Genomic DNA, 7,670 nt, shown 5'->3' on the forward strand with positions numbered 1-7,670 from the left:
CTGGAAATGTAATATACAGGAGTCAAGACCCAGACAGTCATGTGAAATGAGAGGTCCTGGTGAGGCAGGCGATGGGGGGCCCACGACCTCTCAGGTCCTGCTGCTATCACAGTCTCTGCCTTTATGAAATCCCTCCATCACCCTTCCTTTCCACTTGCCCCCACCGTCCCTCTCTGCTGCCTACACTGTAGCCCAGGTCACCTGCATCTGCCTGAACCTGCCTTTCCAGCTTTCCAGAACTCCTCCCACTGGCCCCAGCTCCAGCCTCGGAGTCTCCCCTTCCCAAGCCCTCCTGGGCTCCAGTCTACACCAACAGACTCCCATCTCCTGCCTTTGTGCAGGCTGTGTCATTGCCTGGAATTGTTCTTTTCCCTAATTCCCTGTGATCACACCTCCTGGAGGATTCCTTCCCAATGTCACTCTGTCCCTCTCTTGTGGCTCTGAACACTGTGGGCCTCAATATTGGAGTCCGTTATGTCCATGCCATCCTCTCCCCATGAGAAGTAGACCTCTTTAAGGAAAGGGGATGAGGCTGGAAGCCACCATGGCTCTGCCACTACCCAGAGCATGGGAGGTGCTCATTGCTATTGGAGTGACAGGAAAAAGGCCCAGGTCAGAATCCCCTCCGGGTGGAAAAAAGAATGGAGTTCTCCTTCCCATTCCTCATGTGGGTCAGTGGTTGCACCTCTCCCGTGACCACCCACACTGCCCCCTCCTCTCTTTCCTGAGACACCCCTCCTGTGTCAGCGCCCAGCCCTGTCATATAAAATATGCGTGTAGCCTCCCAAACGTGTTTGAAAGGCAGTGAGTGGAAGAGAAGCCGACAGTGTCTTGCCCAGAGCAAAACCACCTTTCCAGACATGTATATGAGGCCATAGATGCGCAAAGGGACACAGACATTCGTGCTCTGAAAAATGCCACCCAACCCTCTCCTGCACTCCCCCGACCTAGTTCACCTCCAAAGGCCTGCTTGGGTGGCCTGAGGATCATCCGAGACTACTTCTTTCTCATCTCTCTCCACCCAGCCCCATGTTCTGGATATTCCTTTCGTTGAAAGTACTTTTCCCATGAGCACCCCTTTCATTACCCAGCAGCCACTGCCCTGTCCAGGCCGCCACATATCATGTCCTCTTGCTCTTTCTACCTCCACCTTACCCTTCTCATTCTACTCTTTACTCTAGGGAATCAGCACCACCATCCTTAGCAAGTCACTCCTCTGCTCAAAAACTGTCAGTGGCTCCCCATTGCCTGAGTAACCCAACTCATGCTCCCAGACCAAAGTTCAAGTCCCCCACCATCTGGCTGGCCTGGGGCTACTCTGCCCTCACCTCCCACTTCCCTGGCATCTTCACTCACATTCTTGAGGGCCACCCATACTAGCTACATCCTGTTCTCCAGTACCCAATGCCCTTACCCACTCCTGGGCCTTGGGGTCATGTGGTCCCTCCACTGGGAACACCCCTCCTCATCTCTGCCCGTCTAACCCACCATCTTTCCCAAAGGCCACCTCTTCCATGAAGCCCACTCTGACCACCCTCCAGAATTCAGTGACCCTCAGCCCGCTGGGCTCCCCCTGCCCACACAAGAGTTGTCTATGTCTTGCCACCCCTATTGTGAGCTCCCTGGTATAAGAGCAAGCCTCATTTCCCTCTCTTCCAACCCTACCCCCCTTGTCTATGGAGACAAAGACAAAGACATCCCTTGGGGGAGGGGAGCCAGCCTGAAATCTCTGGAAGGCGCCTGACAGCTTAGACCCACAGAGAAGAAAGCGGCCCAGAAGGCTGCACTCCCAGGGAGGGGTTCTCACCAGAAGGCCTTGTGCTGGGCCAGAGCCAGGGAGTGTTTGCGGGAGCCCAGGGGTGTGTGTGTGTGTGTGTGTGTGTGTAGTGGGGGGGAGGCTTGGCAGCTGCTAGGATGGTTTATGATCCATTCTTTTTCCCATTCCCTGATTCTCTGATGTCTTTGTTTAGAATCCCCTGCTGCTTCTCACTATGCAAGGAGGGGTGGGAGAGCTCAGAGAAGGGGAAAAGGGACCTTGGGAAGGCCAGTGCCCCTCCTGTAAGGGCAGGACAGCCACAGAAGGGCCTTCCTTTCACAGTGCATCACTGGCCCTGGACCTGCAGTTCCTTCAGTCTTCCCTGTCTGTCTGTCCTGAATCTCCAGCCTCTTCCCAGGACCTGGACAGCTCTTCTCTGCCACGGATGCCAGCAGGGCAGTGCTCAAAGCCATGGCTTCTTCGTCCCGGCACCCCAGCCATCCATTTATCCGAGCCAGTCCTTCCCAACTCGCTTCCTTTGTCCTCTCTCTCCCTGACTCAGAAGAGTTTAACACACAACCAAGCCAGCCCAGAGGGACAGCCTGGCTTCATTCCCACCTCTGCCCCCTACCAGCCAGGTGTCCTTAAAGGCCACATCATCACCCTGAGCTTCCTCACCTAATCCTTATCTCCTGGGTGGTGAAGTGAGGACTGAGGAGGGCACAGGGCATGGCCAGGCACAAGGACGTGTCCCACAGAAGGAGGCAATGCCAGGAGTATCCTGTCCTCCCTATCGAGGGCTTTATTAAATGTCACAGCCATCAAGGCTTGTGCCCTATGGGTCTGTTCTTGTGGTGACCCACCTTTCCAACTGATCCTTCTTGGTGTCCCTCCCAGGATCTTCCTACTCTACCCACCCCCTGAAATATTTGCAGCCCCTTCTTCCCTCCCGTTTCCTCCTCCTAGGCAACCCCATCCTGCCCTGGGCTTCTGCAGCTGTGGGCCACCATCACCTCTGAGCCTGACATCAACCCAGTCACTCCCAGAGCTCCCGGAGCCCCTCTCAGCCCACTTTCAGGTACCCCTAATTCAACAACAAAGGTGGGGGGCAGGGCAGCAAATTCCAAAAAGTTGCATATATGTGATTCACTTCTATAACATTTTTGAAATGATAAAAGTTTAGAGGCACATTCATGCCTGCTGGAGTGGGTGCTGGAATGGAGGTAGGTATAGTTAGACAAGGGTATGTTAGCTCCCAATTACCACTAACATAGTGGCTTGAAACACTACAAACATATCCTCTCAGTTCTGGAGATCAGAAATCCCAAATCAGTTTCACTGGGCTCAAGTGAAGGTGTGGGCAGGGCTGCAGTCCTGCTGGAGGCTCCAAGGGAAAATCCATTTCTTGCCTTTTCCAGCTCTGGAGGCCACCTGCACCCTTTGACCTGTGACCCCTTCCTTGCATCACTCCAGGCTTTTGCATCCATCATCATGATTCTAACCTCCTTCTTTGACCTTCTGGGCTCTGTCTTATAAGAACACTTGTGACAACATTTAGAGCCCACCTGAACAGGAACCAGGACGGGGATATGTTGGGCGGAATGGTGGTGGTGGCCTTATTCAGGCCAGCATAAGGGGCAACACAAGGGCTCATTGCCATGTTGGAACTGCTCAATACCTTGTCTTTGGCGTTGGAAACATAGACCTACCCAGGGGATACAATCGCGTCAAACTTCACACACACACACATACACACAATTGAGTACAAGTAAAACTGGTCAAATCTGGATAAGATCAGTGGTTTGTTCCAATGTCAGTATTCTGGCTGTGATATTATACTACAGTTTTCCAAAATGTCACCCTTGGGGAAAAATTGGGTGGAGTACAGTAGAGTTCTCTCTGCATTATTTCTTACAACTGTAGGTGACTCTATCTCAAAAAAAAAAAAAAACTGTCCAATTATTTAGAAAGGGTTAGCCCAAAGATGTGGCAGAAGCTGACTGGGTTATCTCCTCGGTGCCCCTTCCTTGGAATCTCCCAGTCCTGCCCATAAGGATGGGCACTCAATCTCCATGTGTTAGGAGGTGAGTTTGCCCTCTTGGCTATAGGTGATGGGCCAGGAGTAGGCACCTGACCCAAGCTGAGTCCCTTATGGCCCATTCCTCCATTCTTTGGTAATTAGAATTCGGACACCAGAGAGAGCCACTCTGGATGGCTGGACTTGGCACAAACAAACATGACACTTTGGGTGTCCATGTTCTACCACATAGGGAAAGAACAGGGACACTCATCTCAAACAGAGGGGATCAGGAGAGGAGCAGGCAGAGCTGAAAAGGGGATCCTGGGTTCAATCAGCTTTCCACTTCCTGTCTCTAGTCCTAGTGCAGCCCAAACTAGCCCTTGGATTCCCAAGATTTCTTGTGTCCTTGTATGGAATCCCCTCCCTGCCACTCCTTGTCCTCCAGCTTACTGAAGAGGAGTTCCACTCTTTACAGTCAGAACTCTGAGCCCGTGGCCTGCATTGCAGGGACGTGCGTGTGCCACCCCGCCAGCGTCAGCACAGGGGTGCAAAGGGCCCTTTTTTACTTTGGACTTTGACCTCACTCCTGTCCCTAAGCCCAGCTGGGCAGCAGGTGGCAGTGCAGCAGAGGGCCTGCAGGCTGCCTGACGCAGCTCTGCCACTCCTTGCAACTCTGTCCCACAGCAGGGCTTGGTTCCGAGGACAGGGTGGGGACCATCCTGAGGCTCTTTCGTCTGTGGCAGAGGACAGGCTAAGGAGAATGAGCAAGCCCCAAACACTGTGGTGTCTTAGAGAAAATGAGAATGAGAAGAGCCCAAGTCAGCTCCCCCAGGCAACCAGGAAACAATTTGCAAAGATGGAATTCAACAAGCAATGCCAACAAGATCATAATGACCATATTTATGGGAGAACGCGGAGGCTTGAGCGCGGGTTTTCATTATCGTGTGTACAAATGTGATGGCTCCGTGCAGCCAGTCTCCCGCTCCAGGCGGCAGCTGTTGGCTGGTTGCATGGTAATTTGATGTAAATTGCCCCCCAAATGTGGTAATTCCCTCCTCTGCCAGGGGAGTTCGAAGTCACAAACCTGGCAGCAGATGTTTTCTTACTGCTCTGCAGGCTGCCTGTGTTGTGGAAAAGGGCAACACTGCCGGAGACCAGGCATACCTGCACCCACAGTCAGCGCCTCACCTCTGCCGGCCTCAGTTTCCACATCTGTAATGTAGGCATAATGTCCTGCCAGGGCTGCTACAGCCCTAGAAAGGATGTACCTGGAGCACCTAGCACAATGCCTGTATTGTTACTATTCTTTTGGACCCCAAAGGTGCCCACTGTTGGGCAGTCAGCACTCAGGATGTCCCCTGTCCTGGCCCTCAGTGATGGGGTCCCTTAGTTGGGAAACAAGAACAATATGATTAAAATAACAGTGAAAGTGCTTGTAGGGAGGATGTCTAGCCAAGGACAGACTGAGGTTTGATAGCTTTACAATCCAAGAGCTCATCAGAATTTGTAAGAAAAACATCAATACCCCAACATGCAAATGAGCGAGGGGGTCAAAGGGAAGATTCACACTGGAGAAAGACAAATAGCCATCCAGGCAGGAGAGGGGGCCTTTCAGCCGCTTTTGCTTTTCTTTCCTTATTTAATCCTTGGAGAAAGACATCAAATTAAAACAAGCTCGAGATGGCTTTATTCCCACCAAGTAAGAAAAATATTAAAAGGGGAATAGCTGACACAGGTGAAGTTTCCAGTGGAAGTGACACGTTCCACCAGGGAGGTGGTGACCTAGCGGCGCAGACAGTCTCAAAGGCAATCTAACAACATGTACCAAAAGTCAAATCAAGATAAATGATCCAGGCATCTCACTAATGTGAATTCCTCCGGAGGAAATTATTCAATAGAAGGAAAGAAAATACCAGATGAACAAAGACGCTGTGAAAACACTTTAAAGGCACGGTAGGCCCCCGTCCGTGGTGGATGGTGGAGCAAGCCGTGATGCTACCACATGGGGTACTCTGAAGCAGTTACTTAGTTATGTTTTGAAAAGTGGGCATACCATGTGGAATAATGTTTCTGGTGTATTTTTAACTAAGAAAAGTGAACAAAAGACATTTATAGGCTCAGCACCTATAGCACAGTGGTTACAGCGCCAGCCACATGCACCAAGGCTGGCAGGTTCAAACCCAGCCTGGGCCAGCTAAACAACAATGATAAAAACTGCAACAAGAAAATAACCAGGCACTGTGGTGGGCGCCTGTAGTCCCAGCTACTTGGGAGGCTGAGGCATGAGAATCGCTTAAGCCCAAGAGTTTGAGGTTGCTGTGAGCTGTGACATCAGAGCACTCGACTGAGAGCAACATAGTGAGACTCTGTCTTTAAAAAAAAAGAGCATTTATAATATTTCTTCCATAAGGGAAACTATAACGTATGCCTAAGTGATACGAATGGTGCCTCGCTGCAAAGGATGAGATGTTGAGGGAAGTGGGGTGTTCAGTACAAAGGGAGACTCCCAGTAGGCCTGAGGTTTCTGTCTCAGTCCCAAAAGGTCACTCCAGAGCAGCAGCAGGGCTAGACAGGCTTTGACAGGTCCTGAGAAGCAGGCCTAGGCTGTCAGGGGGTAGATGACAGCTGAGCACAGAGAAGAGCCTTCTTGCAGTCCGTGACTTGGGCTGGCTCCTGAGGTAGTGAGCTCCTCGGGGCTAGAGGGGTGCAAGCAGAGTCTGGAGTAGAGTGAAGCGTGACTGGGCAGCTGGAGTGACGTCACCTAGGATGGTTAAGTGACACTAATCACACATCACTCATACCAGCCCAACTGGCCCAATATCCCTAGAAGAGAAACAGAATAAACACATTTGTTCATATGAACGCAGGGAAGGAAAGATGGAGAGAAAGGAGGGAGGGGAGGGAGGAAGAAGAGGCAAGCCCATCACACACGCCAAGCAGGTCTCTAATCCCTTTGTAAACACTGTCAGGAATTTGTCTTCCTAATTGAAAAGCCCATGAGGTCTGCTTAATCCAGTCCATATTAATGAGACCAAAACACATTAAAGGACATATTGACTCCAGTCCTGCACAGCCAGGGCTGAGGACACCAGGGGGACTATATTGACAAAGTGAGGCTGGGGTCAGTCTTAGCCCCACAGATCTCCTCCCACTGCTCACTCGCTCACAGCAGCCCACAAAGAGACCTGGTCACACAACAACGGCGACAGAGTTTTCACTGGGGAAATGCCAATTCCATGGCTGAAATCGCCGTTCCCCTTAAATAGAAGAAGAAAGTGGCCTTAAAAAGAAAGGCCTAGATTAAAAATAAAATTCACTCAAACAAGTATAGCTAAGTATAAATCTGTTCACGGGACTTTTTTTCTTTTTTTCCTTCTTTGATGACTTCAAAGAATTCATTACCAAGGCAAAGATTGGCCTTTTGGGAGGCTGGCGATGAAGCTATGCTCAACTGATTCTTATCTCTTGCTTGTGACATTTAACCCCTCCTATAAGAGGTGAAAGCTGTCATCCTTAGCCTTGCTCTTAGTAAAAGTCTCTCATCACGTTTTCAATTAATTAGTGCTGTGGCTGTGGGCCTAGACCTTGGAGTCACACGGACCTTGCTCCGGCCTTGCCATCTTTCACCTGGGCCTCACGATGACTGTGCATCAATTTTTCTGCCCCCAATTTCACTCTTGCCAAACCATCCTCCACATGGGCTACCAGAATGTTCTTTCTAATTTACATCTCTGATCATGTCTTGTTCCTCATCACCTACTGGATAAACCTAAAATTACTTGTGTTTTAGGTTTTAGCCGCAGTGTTCTAGCATCAGCTCCTATCACCACATCCCTAACCAGCACCACCCCAAATTCCTAACACCATTACATAACCTGAGTTCCAGCCATTGAC

The sequence above is a fragment of the Otolemur garnettii genome, unplaced genomic scaffold (genome assembly GCF_000181295.1).
Source record: "Otolemur garnettii isolate 467f Iridium unplaced genomic scaffold, OtoGar3 scaffold00014, whole genome shotgun sequence".
NCBI lineage: Eukaryota > Metazoa > Chordata > Mammalia > Primates > Galagidae > Otolemur > Otolemur garnettii.